This window comes from Castor canadensis, chromosome 2 (assembly GCF_047511655.1).
Source record: "Castor canadensis chromosome 2, mCasCan1.hap1v2, whole genome shotgun sequence".
NCBI lineage: Eukaryota > Metazoa > Chordata > Mammalia > Rodentia > Castoridae > Castor > Castor canadensis.
This window is the reverse complement of record NC_133387.1, coordinates 113,684,564-113,707,565: the sequence shown is the minus strand read 5'-3', so window position 1 is coordinate 113,707,565 and position 23,002 is coordinate 113,684,564. Positions and strand designations below refer to the sequence as shown.

At 34.3% G+C, this 23,002-nt stretch overlaps 1 pseudogene; it reads left to right on the top strand.

Moving 5' to 3' along the window:
- Window positions 1–16,705, top strand: part of LOC141418134 (gamma-tubulin complex component 5-like) — a 76,815-nt pseudogene extending 60,110 nt beyond the window's left edge.
- Window positions 16,706–23,002: the final 6,297 nt, after the last annotated feature.

Below are 23,002 nucleotides of genomic sequence, written 5' to 3'. Positions count from 1 at the left end.
AATCAATAACCTAATTCTACAGCTCAAACTCCTAGAGAAACAAGAACAAGCAAATCCCAAAACAAGAAGCAGGAAAGAAATAATTAAGATGAGGGTTGAAATCAATGAAATAGAAACCAAAAAAAAACCATACAAAGAATCAATGAAACAAAAAGCTGGTTCGTTGAAAAAATAAATAAGATTGACAGACCTCTGGCAAACCTGACCAACATGAGGAGAGGAATTTTTTTTTAGTATTATTAGCATGTAATTTAGAGTTGAGAGACAGTAAAGAAAGAGTTCAAATGTCACCAATAACTTCCATTTTTGCATCTTGAAAGAAGAGAATTCAGATTTAATCTTTTTTTTTGCTCTTGGAATTTGAGTTCCTGCATTGGATTCATTATTATAATAAATTGATTGGTAAAATATGTGCCAGAAAAATATTAGGATACCCAATACCTTATATTGTTCTATTTTAGCATGATGAATTAGGATATTTCTTTCCCACTTAAACATGAAATGCAAAATTTTCTTCCATCATATGGACAATATAAGGATAATAGTTTTAAAATAAGTTTGAAAATTAGAAACTCACAATGAGAATTCACGAGGAAATGAAAACCATTGACAAATACAAACCCAACAACACAAATGGTTTATTTTTCACTTTGAATAATTTTGTCTAAATTGATATGGCATTAAGTAGTCACAAGAGAAACTTTCCCAATACGAATTCATCTTAATTAGTCCAATTTTTTATAGATCTAGAAGTTCAATGATTTTGTTGCAGCAAGGAATTATAGACTAAGGATTAGTTGTGTTTTAATGGAAAAATAAATCTAGAATAGAGACAACTAAATTTTGCTTATATATGCTTTATTTTCAAATTTAGCTTATCATATAAACTCAAGAAAGATGTGGATCCCAAGTTTCTTAATTTCTTTGTAGTATATGACCATGAATTATTACTTTGTAATTCAATTTATTATCATTTCTTTGTTGTGTACTTCTTGACCCATAAGTAGAATTGTGAAGTAAAACTGCATCGAGGAATATATTCAAAATGTCACTGTACTATGATAAAATTACATGCATTTGTGTTGTCTATAAATGGAATTTAGGACATATAAACTGTATATCTCTTTTCTTAAATTTACTCCTTACCTCAATTCATCCTTCAAAGCAAAAGTAACAGTTTTCATAATATATCCTTTAAAAATGTCAAGCCCATGCTAAATAATGTCTTCTTATCTAAGAAATGAAATGTAGGCCACTTGACAAAGCACACCGATTTCAAATTAGAGTGCTCACTCAAATCTTTTGCCATCACTTTTTATATCTATGTCTCAAATTCATAATTTTTAAAATAATGACAAAAAATTAAAAAATCCATACAATGATAGGAAAAGCAAACATGATAAAATCTGACAGGTGCTGTGAATTATGTCTATTGCCTTTACACATTCAAAATGTCTTAGCCATTAGTAGAAGTACTATGAATATATATACCTTTTTCATTCCATGAGTATTTTATTATTTTATATCGCAATCGTTTCATGAAAAAACAATCTTATAAACCAACTCATTACTCCTTCCTTCAATAATAATTTCAATCATTGAAGAAAGAACTTTTAATTATATACCACATACCATTCCTTATGTTCAAGTAGAATGAACTGATTATTTGTACTTAAACTTATCAGTAAAAGAAAAAATATATATTGAACTAATTATACATGCATGACAGGTAGTGAATAACAGTAGAAGGATATATATGTACATTTGGGAATTATGGAGATGAATATTTAAATTGAAACTTGGTTGATTAATGGGAAGAATATTTAGCATGTGCTCCAATTTTCCAAGTGTGCAAAAGCTCAAGTGATCATTCCAGATATATGAAATGGCCTCTAAAAAGCGAGAGCACACAAGGGAGGTGTGAGGATAGGTAAGACACCTAAAAAATTAGCTAGCATTTGTTGCCCTTAACACAGAGAAACTAAAGCAGATACCTTAAAAGCAACTGAGGCCAATAGGAAAAGGAGAACAGGTACTAGAGAAAAGGTTAGATAAAAAAGAATTAACCTAGAAGGTAACACCCACGCACAGGAAATCAATGTAAGTCAATGCCCTGTATAGCTATCCTTATCTCAACCAGCAAAAACCCTTGTTCCTTCCTATTATTGCTTATGCTCTCTCTACAACAAAATTAGAAATAAGGGCAAAATAGTTTCTGCTGGGTATTGAGGGGGTGGGGGGGAGAGGGAGGGGGCAGAGTGTGGTAAGGTAGGGGGTGGGCGCAGGGGGGAGAAATGACCCAAGCCTTGTATGCACATATGAATAATAAAATTTTTTTTAAAAAGATAGAAAATACTTGGCATAATATGAGCTTTGTGCTAAGCAGAGTATACCTCCAGCTGAATGGAAATGTCATTAACTTATCTAATTTCTTTCATTTGCTTTCACAACTTAATAACCATGTAAACCTAGATCCTAGGTATTAATTATTTAAACAGAAAAATGGGAATGCTAGTAGGCATGACATGAAACTTTATTAAGCATTAAATGAATTAAAGTAGTACATGCACTGTATAAGTGTCTATCACAAATAATACAGAATTATTAAGACATATGAAAAATAGTATCTTCATCCTTAAAAACATCACTTCAATAGTCATGCACAAGAAACTCAAAAATTGATGGAGTATGGACTTGTGTAGTCACCAGTGGAACACAAAATAGACCACATTATGAAGTGACCTGATAAAGAATACAATTTTTTATCTTACAAAATAATTTACATTTCATTATTTCATCTTGGGAAGTCCTTGAATTCTTTGGACAAATTGAAAATCTTGTTTACATATAAGAAGATAAGTCTATAGAAAATAGCTTCTAAGATACTAACTGAGGACTCTAATTTCTGGTATTCATGCTCTGTTTTCCTCTTCCTCCTTTAGACAATAGTCAACTTATGTAAGAAAGAGAATATGGCAAAACTGATGATGTGTAATTTCTATGACTTCATTCTAAATGATATTTACCTTTCTTTCTGAAGTCTCATTGAAGTGAACACAGTTGCCATAATAAAAAGAAACCAAAGGATCCATATGCTGAATCCACTTAGGAAATGAGGGCTTCTTTGAAGACCAGTAAAAACTTAGGCAAAAAGACAACCACCATGTTAGTAAGCTATATTTGAGTTTGTATAGTTCAGCTCATTCAGACACTCTGATATCTAGAGCCCTCAATTATGTCTTAATTGTCATCTATGAGTGATGCTAAGCTTTAACCAGTCATCATAGCTACTATTGACACTTTGATATTTAAAAAAACCTGTGAAATGTCTGTCTATGATGCTAAATTTGGAGATAATCTGTGACATAATATTAGGTTACTAATAAGAAGCTCATGAAATTTTCACTGCTGTTTTTTTCTAATTAGCTTGCAGAACAGTTAACAATTTATTTGGATATAACTTATGTTCTCTGGGGGTGTGGATTAAGAAGGTTGCTAATAGAATTTGTAGCTATCATAATGTTTTGCATATAGTAAGTAATTCTGTAAGGATATAAGAGAAGAGCTGCACATTAGGATAATAATGGGAAATATTTACACGACTAAAAGTACAGCTAAGTATAAAACAAACCATATCATCAAAATAGCAATCACTTTTCTAAACTCTCAATGGCAAGTGAACATTTGGAAATACACTCAATCACAGTATTTTAAATACAGCTATTAGTATATTAAAATAAAATTTTAACTTATCTGCATATAAGTTCTGTATCATTATACTGAGGAAAATATTACTCATAATTTTTGTTTCTTTTCAGTTCTTCAAGAAAAACACAAACAAGTTTCATTTGTTTCTTGCTTTGAATATAAAAGAAATATATTGTATTACAATGACACTGCAGTTTGAAAGCATGGAGTAAATTGTTCCTCTTGAATCTCTACATGTGAGAAACAAGTCATCCAATTGCAGAAGCCCTATGGATGTTGTTATGAGATGATTGTGGTAATAAGCAATGACTGAAAATAGTGACAAGAGCCTGAAGGAGGTGACAGGGAAGTATAGAAGCAAACAACCAAAGAAAGCAAGATGCAGTAAGTTTTTTGTAGTAATTGCTTATCTAACAATTTGGAGTTATGTATGTAAATCCATCCCTGTGGATCTGGGCTAAGGAAACTCTACATTGAATTAACTTTTTAAACAGTGCATGATGATAGGATTTTATGCTATATCTAAAATTAATCAATTCTTCTTAACCTCAAAGTCACCATTAAGACACACGTTGTGATCTTCTGTATCTCCTTTATGTATGTTGAATGTTACAACCGATTGCATTATTTTTATTCCTTCACTATATACTAATTAGCTTTTATTAAAACCTCAACAACAGAGTAAGGAATTATTATGAAATATACAGAAAAAAATGTACCCAAATAAATGACATGTTGTGCTATAGAACAAATTTCAATGAAAGATTAAAATAAAACTATTATTTTATTATTTGTTTATTTTTGTTAAAATAACAAAAACTAAAAATAAAATAAGAAAACTCAAATATAGCAAATGTTTAGAAATTAAATAAAATTCATGATTACAGGAGAAACTGAAAATGAACAAAAATTTTTGAACTGAGTAAGTATAAAAATAAGACAGCAAACATTGTAGGATGCTTCTAAATAAATGAATAAAACAAAGTCAACTATTTTAAACATGTGAAATAGGAGCTAAGATAAGTTTTTTTCTGCATTTTTATGGTAGCAAAAGATAAAAGATAGTGATCATTTCTTTACAAACATAAATAAATATGCTGGCAAGTGTGGGATAGACTTTTAATCCTAGCATTTGGGAAGAAGAGTTAGGAGAATTTCTAACCAAATGCAGGCACAAAGTACTCAGTGAAACCCTGTCTTAAAAGCAAAACAAAATCAAAACCAACAAACAAAACATCCTTATAAATCCACATATTGTAGAGTAAGTTGGATTTAAAAGACACTACAATAAGTGAAATAGAAGATTAAGTAAATTATGTGAAAATGTAGAACTTAAAAGTTTTGAAAACTTAAGTGTATTTAAAAACATATGAAGCACATAGTTTGTTAAATGTGTTAATTTAACACATCTGAAATTAACTTATTTTATCTAATCTTAAACCTCTACAAGATAAAAGTAAAACCTTAAAAGTAGTTTTAAATAATTGTTTCTTAAGAAGAAGACATCTATTTTCCCAATAATTATTTAAAACAGTTGCTCAGCATTTCAAGTTAAAACCAAGAGGGGCTCTAAAGACATATCTAACAAAACAGAAAAATCAAATAAGCCTGAAATCTGACACGTTGCTGAGAATCTGCAGTCACTGGAATTTCATTCATTTATGGTGCAATTATAAAATTATTCAATTGAGTTTTGAAAACTCTTTTGTTTTGTTTAGAATAGGTAAGGGTTTACTTTCCATATGAACCCAAAAATCTAAGCTCCTGTAAGATACATGCATGCTAATGTCTATACAATGACTAGTTGAAGAATATTTATAAAAGTGTTACTCAGAATAGTCCAACTTAGAATCAATTAAAATGTCCACTAAGATAGAATGACATTTATAATATTTAGAATATTTTGTACCAACAAAGAGATCTATCTCTATATATGATATATAGATATATTAGAATATACAAGAATATTTGATATATAAGAATACTTTTGTAACTGAGATGCTGTTTGTGAAGATTTATTTAGATTTTTCTGCTTCTATGGTTCAAAATATTCATCAATAAAATTGTGGAGTTTTATTTAAGGTGAAGAAAAGCAACTTGACAGGTAAACATTTATTGATCACACTTAACAATAAGTATTATCCAAGGTTGAAAATATTTGCTGTACTTTTTAAAAGTAAAACTTTTTAGAGGTAAATGAGTCATTATTAGATAATGAAGTTGTCTGAAAATATTGTGTGTGAAAATCAAAAATGGTAACTCTAAGTTATGAATTCTGAAACATGTTAGAAAACGTAACCTTAGAATTTTAGAGTCTAAAACCAACATAAAAATAAGTATATAGAATTTAACAATGAAATGGAAATAAGAATAGAAAAATGTTGAAATATGGTAAAGAAGCAAATTGTTTACACAATATTATACAGGTGACCTAATTTTAAGAGAATATTGCCAATAACTTAAAACTACAAAAGAGACCATATGCTTAGATTACATGGTATGTGAAAGTCAGAAATGGCTCTTACAGAAGAAATTTTCAGAAAATGAGACCTGCTCTAATTAAGCAAGCTGATAAACAATTTAAATAAACCAAATCTTCTGTTCAGCTTCAAAATGGCATGATAAAATCAGATTTAAATTTCTTGCTTCTTCATTCCCTAAACAGCTGTTTAATTCACATCAATTTTCATTATATTGATTTTAAGATGTAGATAAATGGTTTTAAGCCATAAAGTATACACAAAAGGATAGACTGCAGTAACAAGTCTGTTCAGTTTCTACATTCATAATTTCCTTTTATTTTTATTGATTTTTTATGATGCAAATCAATCTGTAATAATTTGCTTAGGCCTGAATGAAATAATTACACCCCAACCATCTGAAAACAATCATGTCTTTGTTACTCTGTGCAGTAATAGTGAAGAAAATTTTTCTTTTATCAGTCAAATCCCGAGCAAATTGTGAACTCAGTTTTCTTTGTCTCTTTGTGTCTCATTCTTTTATATGTATGTGTAAAATACATATAAAAACCTGTACACACTCAATTTTTTTGATTTGCAAAAACATAGTATATACTTACTTGCCTGTCATATTGAACAAATATTTATATTATCCTTAGTTGTTTCAGAATTAAAGTATTAAAGTTATCATTGAAAATGTCTTTGGCATTATTATGGATTCTAGTTTCCACAGTCTCTGACCTCAACAATGAACGCTATACTGGTGTTATTTACCCTTTCCATATATCATCTTTATACATTGTACCATCTATTTCTTCATAAGAAACATAACTTTGATTTGTTCTTCCTCCATCCCCTTAGCTTTAGATATTTTTTTATAATATTGATCTCTGAATTTTTTACTTAATTCAGCACTTTGAGCTCCTAATTTAATGCAGAAATGACTACTAGTAATCCTTTTCCTGCACTGGAAAATTTTACACTTCAATAAAAAATTTATTTCTGTATTTTGGTACATACCATTTATCACATTAAGTCACTATCCTAGTATGCCCATTTTACTAAGAATTTCATTGAGAGACATGTAAAAAGATTCCAGATAACTTTCCCAAGTCTGTTATGTTATCAAACAACTGTTCTTTAAATACACTGTGTCTCAAAAACTAACATCTATTCTTGCATTCCCCTCATGTACATTTTATTTGGTGATGACATAATGCTATCTTCTTTCTTAAAATACATGCTTGCATTTGACTTGCTGATATTTCATTTTGTATTTATGCTTACAAATATGATTGGATTGCATGTTTTTCTTTCTAGTACTTTACAGATCTCCTTTTGTGATAGCTAGACTTTCAACTTTAGGAAAAATGGCAAATCTTTCTGCACACTTCAAACTCTGATAGTATTTATAAGGAAAGAGGGACTTTAAAATCTATGAGTTTATGCATTATTGGCTATTGCTAATTTAATTTATGTATAAAACAGGCTTTTGGAGGAATGTCTGCATTTGAATTATAGAGTTGTTACTCTATTACTTACAGGTATAAGCAGATTCCTTACTTTTATGAGCTGAATTTCCACCTTTCTTTGGTTGTTGAGAAAAGTTCCTATAGAATGTCTGCCTAGTAAGCATGAGATCCTGAATTCAAATCCTAGTACCACCCAAAAAAGAAAGAGTCAGAGAAGTTCTTACAGTGTAGTTGATGGTGGCTTCAAATTTAGAATCTTGCTGCCTCAGCATCTTGAATGCTGGGATTACCGGTGTGCACTACCACACCTGGGAAACATAGCACTTCTTAATAAAATCACCAAGTTTTGTTTACCTATTATTTATACTTTCTTTTCTGTTTTCAAATTTGTTTCATATGTAAATTGTTAACCCTCTTTTATTTCAAATATAACAAAGAAATTGTTCATAAATTATTGTAATCTATTCATGATTATATGATTATTTCTGGTACTTCTTCATTTATTTTAATTGGTTCATAAAATCTACACATTTATGGGGTATTGTGTGATATTGGTTCTCTGTATATATTTTGTGTTATTAAAGTCTGAATACACATATTTATTATTTCTCTCAATTCTTTGTAATGAAGATATTCAAAATCATTTCTTCTATCTTTTATTTTTTCTTTTTTTTGTGCAGGTTCTCATTATGAAACCTGAGCTGGCCTGCAACCTAGATCCTCCCACATCATCCTCCCAAGTGCTGGAATTAGAGGTGTACTCCACTGCCACAGCAATTCTTACCTTTTTTGAGAAATGCAGCACACTATTGTCATGTTAGTCTTTGTATGCACATGATACACTAGAACCTATGTCTCCTAGTGATGCTCCTATAGATCAGACTTTTCCCACCTTTCTCTCCCAGCCTATATTAATCACCATTCTACTCTCAGCTTCTATCAGATAAACTTTTAGAAAGATAGCATTTATAACTACTTTCTTTATGTACTGTCTTTGTTCTGAATAAACACATATCTGCTCTTAGCTTATTGCCTGATTAATGAGTCATTAGCATTCCTGTCCAAATAAGAATTTTGTAGTTTTTCATTGACCTCAAACATACACCCTGTGAGTAATAAGAGGCACACTAAGGGATTTTTCACATCATATATAGACTCCTTGATCAATTAAAATCCTCTACTTAGTATGATCAATCAACTCCCCAACTTATAACCCCATTGTTTGGGCAATGACTCAGAAGCAGGAGAAACAATGTTTGGTTCTCAGGTAGGTTTTTCAGCATTTGGTTTAATTGAATTCTTCATCCTGTTGGAAACTTTTTTGTTGCTAGAACCAAGATCTTTCTGTTTCTGGGTAAAATTTATCATACATTTAGTGTCTGAAAACCATATATGTTTATTGTTGGAAAGTTCCTGTGAATGAGAGCTCAGGTTCTGCTCATCTTGGCCCTACACAGCAGTGGTTAAGGTTCCGTTGGGTCTCAGTTCTAATTTAAAGGCTTGAGTGATGTTAGATTACCTCTTTGCTCAAGTGCTTACTGGTGAATTTCAGTTCCTCTGGGTATAGACCTATCTGGGAATTGAGTTTGACTGAAAAGTGTTGTAAAGAGGTCACTCTCAGCTACTTTGTCTCAGCTCTGGGAAGCAGCTCATGATCCCTTGCCATATGAAGTCACCCAACATTGTGGCTTGTTTCCCACAATCAGTAAGAGACAAGCAGAAATAATTTGTAAAATCATGTTAACAATAGTCTTGAAATCACACACATACAATGTTTCTGCCACCATTTTTGTCTTCTTCTATTAATTAGAAGGTAAGATATTGCATTCTGAAAATCTTCCTTTAGAGAATGGATCACACAAACACATGAAAACCAGGAGAAGTAGGGTCACCTTAAAATTCCAATCTTTCTGTCACTATTGGTATGTATATTTTAAAAATATTTCATTAGATCTTTATAAAATTTTAATGCCCTACTGGTAATTAAATTGCATTTTTCTCTTTTCTCCTCAATTGAAATTAGAACTTGTTACCATTTATTCTCAGCTATCAATAATTCTTGTATTATTGCAAAACATTCTAAATATTATTTTTACATTTTTGTAAAATAATAGTCCTTTTCACATTAATTATCTTGGTATCTTATTACTCAAAATTCCCTGGATGTTGACCAAATTCCTTGAACTTTTTTATCTTTTATACTAATAATTTTATATTATGATTTTAGTTTTTCTGTTAATGATGTATTTAACATGATATGAATACTATGACTTTTATTTATAAAATGTATGTCATTCTGCTGTATTTTGTTTTGTTTTTAATTTAGTGCATCCTTTATTATTTTGTCATTATGTTTGGTTTTCCAATGTTTATGTTCTCTTAAATTATAGCTACTTTGGCCTACTTTAAGTGGTTTTACATGGCTTCTGAGAGAGATAAAATGATGTCCTTGATCCCATAGGACATTTTTTGTGATATTATTACTTGGAGCTTTTCAAACATCATATACAAAGTAGTAAAGGAGACTAATGTTTCTGTTTGTCTTGGCTATGCTGTTTTCCATTCCAAATGCTTAAAATAGATATAAACGTCATGCTCACTTCTTGAAGCTATTGGAATACAGTTCCTTGTTTGTACTATGGGATTATATTGAGACATGAATTCTGGGCAGAAAACTAGTCTCAGAAACAGATTATGTAGAGTTATTTTTACTCTTCTTTCTCATCCTCTTATTTTTTAATTTATTTATTCATGTCATCATATTATTGTCACATTTGCAAGAGTTGAATTCACCTCCTCTGCCATGCATCTTTCCTGCTCCAGTTCCTGGAATAATTTCTGCAGGTCTCAGTTTTCCATTTTCATACTTGAGTACAATTTTTTCACATAATTGCTTATTTCCCAACTAGTACTCAGGTACAATTACTTTAATAACAATAGTCAAGGAAATTAAACAATCATAGATATTACAGATGGATATCTATTAGCTAAAAATATATTTCCTTATTAAAGGTGTTTTGGTTTGGCTATATAAACTTAAACTATATAAAGCCAATAAATACATATCCAGCATGAAATAAATTCCATGCAAAATTAATCCTGTTGAGAAAAATCATGAAAATATTATCTAAGAGAGAGATAATGACACTGGAAATTCTAATATATTAATGCAAAAATATTGCTACTCTTTTTATGTAACTTCATGAAGTCATCTAGTCCAATTTGTCACTTGTATTCATAAATGTTTAGGAAAAATTTAATTGCTTCCATTATTTAGAATTTAAATTGTTCCCAAAATATTGTCTATGATTTGATATATATTGCCACATCACATAAAGTAAATATCTATATGACTTTACATCCTTTTCTGAATATTTTCCACTACAGATTTATATTCTTGTATTGTTTTATTCTTTATTACTTTTCTGAGATAGGGCACACAAAAGAAGATTCACCATTTCAAGATAAACATAGTGGCAGATAATGAAGTATAATATATTTGAATTTGTTACAGTACAGGTAATCACATACCAGGTTACAACTGATTAAAGATCTGCTTAAAACATACAAACAAATGAAAACTTGACCTATAAAGAAAACAATTTACCTTGCTTGTCAGGTATTTTACACAGATTGCTATAGTACATTATAATATATTTTTTAAAACCAGTTATATGGAAGGCAATGGAGAGAGAAGGAAGTATGATAGTTTGAAAAATGTATTTTAGCAAATTAAATCCAAAGTTATATTTAAGGAAATATATCATGAGCAACTAGAACATATCTGAAAAAGACAAAGTGTTAGACATTCAAAACCATCAAATCATTCACATTAACTGACTGAAAAGCCAAATACAATCATAAAAATAAATGAAATAGTTGTAAAACTTAAACATCCAGTTCTGATAAAATTCTCAGTAGACAAGAAACAGAAAGGAATCTAAACTAACTGAAACTACTTATACCAATAAAAGTAACTTATGAAAACTCCATAGTTAATGTCATAATTCATTATAGGAAGCTATGTGTTTTCCTGTATGGTTAGAAATATGGCAGAGGCACCCTATTTCACCACTTCTATAAAAGATTATGCTAAATGTTCTAGCTAAAAAAATGTAATAAAATAAAAAACTTAAATCTAGATCCAAATTGTGAAATAAAGTTATCTTTATATGTCCTAGATATGATTATGTATGGAAGAAGTTGTTTTGAAGTGACTGACCACTACTAGTACTAATAGGTGAGTTAAACAAAGTTGTTTAGCAGGACATAATCCAACACAGTAGGGAGAAAAGTGATATTTCCTTGTACCTGAAGTGAGTAATTGAAATTTGAAACCAGTGAAATATACTATTATCAATATCATAAAATACCTGAAATATTTTATGATTAATTTTACTGAAATGTTCAAGAAATGTACCCTGGAAAGCACAGCTGAGAGATCAGAATAAGGCTAAATAATTGGAGAGATATACCACATTAATGCATCAGAGGATTCAATATTAACCTGTCAGTTAGCCCCAGTTTTTTCTACAGATTCAGTGCTGTGTAAGTGGAAACCCAATGAATATAGTTATATATTAAAACGTCAGAGTGTACCCAATAAATATACCCAAGTCAATTTAAAACTAACTTCTAAAACATAAGTTAAAATAGGAATTTGTATTATTTTCTGAACTGACATCTCTGAACCATCACTTTGCTCTTTAGGAAGGTACAGATACTCTTTTTATTTTAGTCAGCATTTCCACATATATACCTGTTTCCTCACACTCTACCAACAGTACGTTATCAATCTTTTTGGTGTTTGTCAACATAACGAGTATAAAGTAGTCAATCAATATATAGTCCATCCCTACTTTTTCAACTACTTTTTATTTTCAGCTATTGCAAAGCTTACAACAAAGTTGTCCTGTGTTTCCATCACATTGCTTTCCCCAGTGTGAAGCTTTACTTAATTACAATACAGGATCAAAACTGGGAAAGTGACATGGCACAAGCCAAAATTCTTACTACAGATCCAACAGTGGTTTCACCAGAATTACTTGTTTCGGGAAGGGACATATGTAGTATCTTTGAATCTTTGCCATTTTATCACAGGCTAGATACTTACAACCACTTCCATGTTCAGGATATGGCACTGTGCTACCTTGCTGGAAACTTGCTCAAGCCACTCCTTTGTAGTCATATCCTCCCCTTCCCCTCACTAAAACAGTGGACCATGGCAGGGGAGGTTTGCTTTAACTTGTATGGATTTTAATTTGTATTTTTTGTTATAAGTGAAGTTGAGTGTCTTTAAGTGTTACTCTTCTTTCCATTTCTGTGAACTGTCAATTCCTTTATACATAATTTTTCCCCTAAATTGTTTTTTCTCCTTGTCTTGAAGTTCTTCTTTCCTTAGGAAAGTTAGCTTCTTGTGATGTGAGTTTAAAATCCAACACCTTCCATTTGACCATGTCTTTCCATAATTCAAGATTGTGGCTTAGCGTTGTTGGCATGTGTATCAAATTTTGGATGTACATTTTTCCTTACAGTTGAGTTTAGATTATTGATGTTTGTAGATGCCACAATAACTCTTGCAATAGTGTTGTACAAGTTGTCTCCTCACTTAGCTCAGTTCAAGTTTCCACACAAGGTGTTTAGTACTGGAGTAGCAGAACTTGCCTCAGAATGGTGTCCAGGCATCCAACCTACTCAACACCCTGTACAAGGCCATTCTTAAATATGACAGTGCTGGAAAAGCCTCTGAGCCAATTTCCTGGCATAAAGTGAATGGTGAATTCTTTGTTGAATAATGTTTAATTCATATTGTATCAAATCAGAGTTTTAAAATTACCTTCCAATGACCACTGAAACAATGGGTCAAGGACAAACCAAGTTATAAAAAAATACACAGCAGGCTTATATAGATATTTACAATAAATTTTCTCTACATAAAAACAGAAGTTTAGGATATGAGATACCAAACCTTAACTACTTTAAGTAGGGGAAGGAAATAGGAAATTTTTCAGAGGGTGCAGGGTGCAGTTTCAGTGTTGTATCATAAAAACTTTCACAGGTCTTTTTCACAACACCGAGAATGTATTTAATACCTCTAAACATATACTAAAAATGGCTAACATGTGAACATACAATTAAAATGGTTAAGATTGTACTGGTTTTAATGGTTCATGTCTGCAATCCTACCACTCAAGACACCAAGGTAGGAAGACTACAAATTGCAATAAAAAGGATTAAAATGCTACACTTAATTTTATATGTATTTTTACTCACCATATGTTGTTAAAAAGTACAAACTTATAACTAGACTGTAATCTAGAAAGCTCCAGGTTTGTTTGGGTGTGTATTCTAGGTGTGCTTCCATTTTCTTGCCATTTCAGTATTGCAATTCAGTGCAAAGATGGTTGATTTCTTTCAACTGTGCAGTTTTTCCTACTGTGAATCATAGGAGAAGGAAATCATTTCCTCCTTTCTTATGGGCATTTTGTTACTGGTACTGTGTAGACAGTGTGACCATATCCATTGCCTGGGCTGTCCCAGGTGATACCTGATCATGAAAACTGACTGGTTTTCATGATCTGGAGGGTAGTAATATGAATGGCAAACAATATTGTTATCACAGATTTAGATGAACTGTTCATCAATATCTGTAATATATTTTGAGGATTTTAATTTTTTTTTCAATAAAATATAAAAAAGATGTATCCCTTCTTAAAAAATATTTTGGAAATATTTAAACCTCTTTTTAACCTTCTGATAGGAACTCTGAGTGGTGACCATCATTGTTAGATTTTCCTCCTGTTCTCTTTCTGGATTGAAACTGTTTGGCCCTATCTGCAGACTGTAGACAAGTGGATCATGCATGGCACCTGTGGGAGAGTGCCAAGGTGTTCATCATGCAGAGGTGAAATTATTCAGGGAGTGAAGGAGATGCTGGGTGCTGGCATCATTTCTTTGATCTCCTGTCAAAAATAAATGCTTCATGTGGCACTGAAGAACACTGTTCAAGCAACAGAGCTGTGTTGCCAGTATAGTTTAGCCATATTCTGTTCCATCTTTATAGATGATATCAGGTGCTAGCAAATTAAAAATATATTTGTCCAAGTTTTATGTCAGTTCATAATTTTTCATAGTAAATTTTATTTTTGAATTAAATTATATAGTGCTTCCCATACATAATTTAGATGACACCAAGTGATTTTAACTATTACCATTTTAAATTATCAATAAGATATGAAACTAATACAAGGTATATCTCTAAAACATTTGTTTGTTATAATAAGCTAATTTTTAATCATGTTAGAACAATATTTAGTAAAACAAAGGAAACCTTAGTTAATTTATGATAATTTCTCTTTAGTTAATTGATTCTGAACAGAATCATACAAAAGTGCAGTGGATCTCTAACTAGTTTTTCTTTTTTAACACAATTTTCAGTTATGCAACTTGTTAATATGTGTGCTTTCTACTAACAGTATTGAAATGCACAGGAAAGGGAAGTTCTAAGTTCTTACAGCCTGGAATAAGACATGCTTACTGGATGGACTGATTTTCCTTCAACTAGATCTTATGTCTGTTGCAGGGTCATGTTTCATCAATCTCATGTAAGAATTTTTGTGAAAATGGAATTCTCACTATTCTTCTAAAGTGATACATGACAATCATGTTATTGCTAAAATCTATCCAGTTATTAAACTGTGAGTAGCTCAGTGGTGGGAGAATGTGTTTTAGCATATATGAGGCCCTGTGTCCAATTTCCAGCACGAAAAACGAACAAAAAGAATCCATATGGGTGAATGAAGTTAGAGAATCTTCACAGAAGGATCACCTAGGGCTGGTGGAATGGCTCAAGTGGTAAGAGCACACCTGTCTAGCAAGCATGGGGCCATAAGTTCAAACCTCAGTGCCACAAAAAAAGGATAATCTAAGGAAAAAGTTAATCATATTTCATTTGATTCCAATTCAGGAAATAATTTCCACATATATTTTGCCTATCCTACTCAAATTATTTATTCATGATGCTTTTCTATGTTAAATTGGGTCAGATAAAATTTCCTCTGTTTTACCTAAAAATTGCTTTACCTTACTAATTATTGATAGCATCATGTTTTGCAATGTCTCTGGCCTAAGCTGGAAACATGCATTCTGTTTTTTCCAGGGAAGATAAAGTTTAAAATTCTTTCAAATCTCCATAGGAACAAAACTGTTCCAATAAATTGCAGATGTTACTGGTGTGCAACTTACACTGTGTGTTGTATCAGAAAATGAAGAAAAAGGAGTGACAGTGCAAGTGCAACTGCCAGCTGTGACCCAAACCCCTCCAGTAGGCAGCACACCATGGTGTCTTCCTCAAGACTGTCCTGAAGCAGGTCACTATGGCCAAAAAGTGGTTGCAGCTGCCTTAGAATCTGAGTTGTGAGAGAGCACCACATGCCAGGTGCCAACGAGAGGTAACCTTTCCCTTTCTTACATGTCTCCCTCAACCCTTGGATTTACAGCAACCATTTATTCTTTTTATACTGAGATATCTAATTATTTTGTAACTTGAAGATGATCAAAACATTTTATTTTAATGCAAATTACCACTATCATTGAATGAGTAATCATGCTGTTCTTTATTGATAAAACAATTGTCTTCATCAGAAGCCTTTAGCATTGTGTTTGGCAAGGCAGTGATAAGTACCACATGCTGTTTGTCTCTCAGTTCCTTAGGACTAGTCCTTTAAAAATGCTGTGGCATTTCTTAATTGGTGCACTTTTTACCTCTTGAGGACAGTGGACCCTGGTAGTTAATATTAATTATCATGTCTACATTAAATAATATTTTTTCCTTTTTGGAATACTTCCATTTAAAGTGAATAATAAACTGTGATGAGCTTTCCAAGGCCAGTGTTTCTTCCAAAGAAATTTGCTCCAAGAAGTCTTATCGTAGCATTATGCAGTATGGTAGTAAGGCAAATTTCTAGTGCTCTGCTTTAGGTTTTTCTCAGGTATCTTGTAACTTGTATTTATCTATAAATTTTGCAGTTAACAGAGGATATACAGAGCATAGATGGCCCTTCATAAATCAAATACCAAGCTATTAAGATGAAATTGCTTACTATTTGTTGACTTATAAGATCATAATTCATATTTCATAGAATTCATATTTGTGTTTTTATAGGCAGACAGAAAATGCTTACACACACTCTTCTTTGACATAGAGAAGACTCCACTTCTCAGGGGCTTACTGAATCAAAGACAGTCAGATAGAACCTAATGAAGATGCAGTCCATTGCTGAAAGTCATCTTGAGCTGGATGATGTACATCACCCACTACTAGCCATTAACTGTGCAAGGTGATACACACCTGTAAGATTTTCAGTGGTTAAAAGGCAACATCGGTACAATGTTTAGTTAAGCTGTTTATTCCTGCCAGGTAGGATTTTCCAGCATTAAATACAGAAAACTATACATCCTAAAAATAAAATACAAGGAAATGGTATGTTCACATATTTCAGAAATATAATTTTGCCTCCTCCTGGTTTGTAAAAGTTTACAGGCATGGTCTGTGCGTACAGACTCCTTAAAGGGCTGTTATTCAGTCAGAATATGCTTCTAAATGTCAGTGTAGGCACAAGACATAACACCAACTCACAGTTTGCCGCTGGGCTTAGGTTGTTTTAGCCTCTTAGCTGCAGTGGAAAAAACTATTAATGCTCCATACTGCCATATTGCCTGATGGCCAGCACTAATTGTGTGAGCTGTAGTAGAAGGACTAACTCAAGTGTCTTTCCCTAAGGCAGCAGCAACTCTGAAATGATGTTTTTTGAAGAAAGATTTCCTCTTTCTGTAATAATGAATAATTTTCAGACTAAAGGTAAAAATGAGACACTGGAGAGGACCTTCCTCGCAAGGTTGAGGCCCTGATTTCCAACTACAGAGTTTGTTTCATTGTTGTGAATTTACCAAAAAAGAAAAGGGGAACTCTGGAGTTTTGGTTTAAGAGAATTGTGTTTATAGCAGTTCAAATAATGAGAGAAGACTCACAATTTTACCTTAAAGTTTGCATTTGGAGCTGAATGAATTTCAGGAGAAGTTTTCAGGTTGTGACATTTGCATACAGATCATCAGAATCTGTGGCTTGCCAAACATTTGAATTAACTCTGAGATATTGCCTCTATCCTCATATTGATAAGCTGTGGAAATCATACATTGCTGTGGAAATAAATGTGTAGTAAACAACTGTGTTTTAAGAAGATTGATTAACCATCAGTATTTTCTTTAAATGTGTTGTGAAATTTAATTCTTTGAGAATGAATCCCAAATGAATTTTTTTTCTAAAAATGCCCAACTAAGAGAAAGAATGGATAAATGGGACTTCACAAAATTAACAAGGTTCTGAACGACAAAAGAAATGGTTTCTAAACTAGAGAGACCACCCACAGAGTGGGAGAAAATATTTGCTATGTATACATCAGACAAAGGAGAGACAACCAGAATATACAGGGGAATTAAGAAATTAAACTCTCCCAAATTCAATGAAACAATTAAGAAATGAGCAATTGAACTAAATAGAACTTTTTCAAAAGAAGAATTTCAGATGGCCAAAAAACACGTGAAAAAATACTCACCATCTCTAGCCACAAAGGAAATGCAAATCAAAACCTCACTGATTCGACTTCACCCCTGTTAGAATAGCCATCATCAAAAACATCACCAACAACCTGTTTTGAAGAGAATGTGGGAATAAAGGAATCCTCATACACTGCTGGTGGGAATGCAAGCTGGTGTAACCACTGTGAAAAAAATTTAGTGGCTTCTTAAAAATCTAAACATAGATCTGCCATATGATCCAGCAATCCCACTCCTGGGGATATACACAAAGCAATGTGACACCTGTTACTCCAAACCAACCTGAACAACCATGTTTATTGCAGTGCTATTTACAATAGCCAAGTTACTGTAAAAACCAAGATGCCCCACTACTAATGAATGGATCAAGACAATGTGGTATTTACACACAATGTAATTTTACACAGTCATGATGATGAATGAAATCTTATCATTTGCAAGTAAATGGAAGGAACTGTAGAACATCATTCTGAGCAAGGTTAACTAGGCTCAGAAGACCAATAATCATATGTTTTCCCTCATGTGTGGACTTTAGATCAAGGGCATTTACAGCAAGGTATTGGACTTTGTTCACATGATAAGGTGAGAGCACACAAGGGAAGTATGAGGATACATATGAAACCCAAAAAACATGATAGTATTTGATGTCCTCATTGCAAAGGAACTAATGCAGAAACTTTAAAGTGACAGAGGCCAATAGAAGAAGGGGATCAGGAACTAGAGAAGAAGAATAAACTTAGAATGTAACACATATTGAAGGACATAACACAGGAGTTCAAGTAGACACTTCTCCTCCCTAGGAAATGCCTGTTTGCATCTGAAAGGCATCTCCACCCTCACACAATGAAAAATAGGCTATAAAGCCCACTCCCCACCCTGGTCCATGAGATCACCAGTTTCTGGGTCCCCTTGCATTTCCCAATATGCAGTCTTTCTCTTCTCTTTTCTCCAACTAAATTCTCTACAAATAAAATCTTTCCGACCTCTGCTATTAGAGTCTGTCTGTGCTTTCATTCTCAGAGCAGGCTCAAGAACCATGAGCACCTGAAATTCCTGTGCATATCATTTGTGCATCACATTTGGTGATGCACAAAGGGAACAGCCATCACCTGAAGTCTGGATGGGTTATGCCCAACTGGGAAAGGCTGCCTAGGAATGTGACCTTGAGCATCAGGCACTCTGGTGGAGTCTATTTTCCAGGAGAGACCCCCACATGGCCTAGCTGTGGTGGAACTCTCAGGTCGAACTTTTCTCTCTCTCTCTGTCTAATTAAGGAGGGTTTCTCCCTTGGGAAACTGAGGAAAAGCTCTGAGCCCACTACAGCTGTATGGCAGGCAATCTGAGGAAACTTGGATGCCAGGTGGGGGATTATGCCCACTCCCAATGCCACATGGGTGGAATGTGACTTCAGTGCACCAAGGCTTTTTCTTTTTTCCTCTCCTTAAACACTAACTCTCTTTTTCAAGATCTGTCCAGCTTAAGGGGAAGTCCAAAAACAGCCAGTGAAAAGGAAAGTTTGTCTTCAAGCCACCAAAGGTGTTCTGGCCTGGACAATCCCCAGTGTCACCCAAAGGCTGGAGATGCAACTTCCTGAACTGCCCTTAGGCTTCAAAGGTGTCTATGACTCAGACACCTCCAGCCATGTCCATGGCAAACAGACAATCAGATCTCTTATGCTTCCTTCATGGTTTCTGTGGCCTGAGACTGGAGGTCACCTCTTGCTTCCAGTGCTCCAGTACTGCCTTTGGGCAGGATAGACCTGGACAGCGGTGATGACCAGTAATCCCTCATGCATTGATCTGGAAACTCTCTTTTCCCCTTTCCCCTTAGCCTCTCTTTCCCCTTTCCCAGGCAGTTCAGGATGAGTGCCCCCTCCCCCCATGCTCTAAATAGCAATGAGCTTCATTCTTTAGGGAGTTTGGGGAAAATTCCTACAGGCACCAGAAACTGTCTTTGTCAAGCATTAGATTAACTTGTTAAATAGCTTCCACAGCCTGCCCTCAGGGAAAGAAAAAAAATACAGTTAAAAGACAAAAACCTCAGGTCTTCGTTTTTGCCCCTTACTGGAGCAAAAGCCTCCAGATGCTCTCACTCTCTCTCTTTTCATAAAAAGCATACATGTCTCACGAATATATAGGGGGACAAAAGTCTACTTTATCAGGTGTCCCCATCCATGCCTCTTCAGGGGTCCTCCTTCTGTCCATGCAAGCCCTCTTGGCTACTTTGATAGAGTTATTTTTTAAATGACAAGCATTCAGCTGGTGGAGGAGAATTAGGCCTACCTGGGTTGCAGGCAAACATGCAAATCAAAATAGATGAGAGATTAATCAAAGACCATCTCAGGGGGGTGCGTGCAACAGGCATATCTGTAAATCCTCCATGGCTTTACCCACAAGCAGCAGTGGAAGGAGCAAGGGAGAAAGGAATGCCCTCTCCCACTAGAGTCTCTCCTCATCTGGGGATGCCTAAATAAAAGGAGAAACCTCTGTTAAGGTGACCAATTTTCCCTTCTTTCCCTTTTTTAGGTGGGTAATCAAGCCTCAAGGATCCAGGAAGGATCCCCCCTTGCCTGCTTATTAAAACTTTGGAAAGATCTTGATTGAGAAAGTCTTCATCAAAAGCGACTCAAGTTTTACTGCACCCAGGCTTGGCCACAGTATCCTTTGGGAGATGAGGAAAGATGGCCAGAAGGAGGGAACATTAATTATAATACCATTCTTCAATTAGATATGTCTTGTAAAAAGGAGGGAAAGTGGACCAAAATTCCCTATGTTTAACTGTTCTTTTTTCTAAACAAATGCAAGCTAGATATCCAGATCATGGTAACTCTTTGCAAAAAGCTCCCAAACTCCCTTGAACCAAAAAACCCATCAGCTCCACCTCTTCCCCCTTACACAGCTACCTCACATACCAGACATTGTCCCACAGGAATCTACCTCCTCCAGTTAATTCCTGGAGGAGATAGGGCTCACGTTCCTTTTACAGTGAGTGAACTTACAGAAATAAAAAACGATTTAGGAAATTACACAGAAAACTCAGATCAGTACATCCAGGCATTTAGGGAAGTCAGCCAAAAGTTTGAACTGAGCTGAAAAGATGTAATGCTATTGCTATCTCAGACCCTCACTTCTCTGAACAAACAGCAGATTCTACATCAGGCAGTCACAACTGGAGAGGATTATCACTTAGATACATGTGGCCCTACAAGCCTGTCTCGGACTGGGCCCTCACAGGAGGAGGAGAGGGAGGGAGAAGAAAGACAAAGACATTGGATACCTAAAAAGGAACCTCAATTCACAATTCCAACAGGAGATCACTCAGTGCCTAGATATGACCCTATATGGGACCCTGAAAATGACAAGGATGAATGGAGTTGTAACCATTTCATCCACTGCATTCCTGAGGGTTTAAAGGGAGCCAAGGTAAAACCTCTTAATTACTCCCAAGTCACAACTGTATAGCAAGGACCCTTAGAAACTCCAGTAGCTTTCTTACAGAGACTAAGGATGCTTTACAAAAGCATAGCAACATTATACCAGAATCACAGGAAGAGGAAATCATCCTAAAAGATAAATTTCTAACACAGTCAGCACCAGATATCTGTAAAAAGCTTCAGAAATTGGTGGCTGAAGGGAGCAGAGATCTAGACCAATTTGTCCATGTCACCATGTCTGTATACTATAACAGGGACTTAGAAAAAGAAGGAAGGACCTGGAAATGGAAAAGAGAAAGGATAAGTGGCAGGAGGCTCTGATCATAGTGCTCAGAGAGGCTCCCCCAGGGCAATGTCCAAACCTGAGGACATGCTTTCAATGTGGACAGGCAGGCCATTTTAGGATGGAGTGCTCCCAGAGAAAGCACCTCCAGGACCCTGCCCCATTTGTCAGGGAAAACATTGCAAGGCACACTGTCCCTGGTTCTCAGGGGAACTGAGGCCAGAGCCTCCCACCCAGTGATGGGTACTGGGGCCTCCAATGCAGACTCCTGTGACCACCATAAAAGTAGGGAAGCCCCGGGTTCTACTCATGATTGAAAAGCACAAGGTCAGCCTGCCTATCAATACTTGAGCCAGCCTCTCAGCTATTCTTTTCTCACCTGGAGCCAGGTCCTCCAAGAAAATTACTGTTCAAGGCATAGCAGGCCAGACTCTACAGCATTATTTCAGACAGCATTTAGCCTGCTCCTGGGGACATTTCCATTTGTGTCACTCTTTAATTGTCCCAGAAACCCCAACTCTTCTTCTAGGGTGAGATCTTCTATCTAAATTGGGGGTATAGCTCCTTTTACCCCCAGATGAGTACTTTTTGCTTGCCCCTGATAGAGGAACAAGTAGACACCATAGTGTGGATGGTTGGACACACAGCTGCCCCAGTCCTAATTCATCTCAAGGACCCTTCTTGGTTTCTCCATCAAAAACAATATCCTTTAAAGCCAAAAATTAAGGAGGGGCTAATTCCCATAATCAAATACTTAAAGAGACAGAGACTGCTAATAGAGTGCTCCAGTTCATATAATACTCCTATTCTTGGTGTCAGGAAGGGACCTAACAAATCGAGGTTAGTCCAGGATCTTTGCCTGATCAATGAGGCAGTAGTGCCTCTCCACCCTGTAGTTCCAAATCCCTATATGCTTTTATCCCAAATACCTCCAGGTACTGCTTACTACTCTGTGCTGGATTTAAAAGATTCCTTGTTTTGCATTCCCTTACACCATAAAAGTCAATCTATCTTTGCCTTTGAGGACTCCATA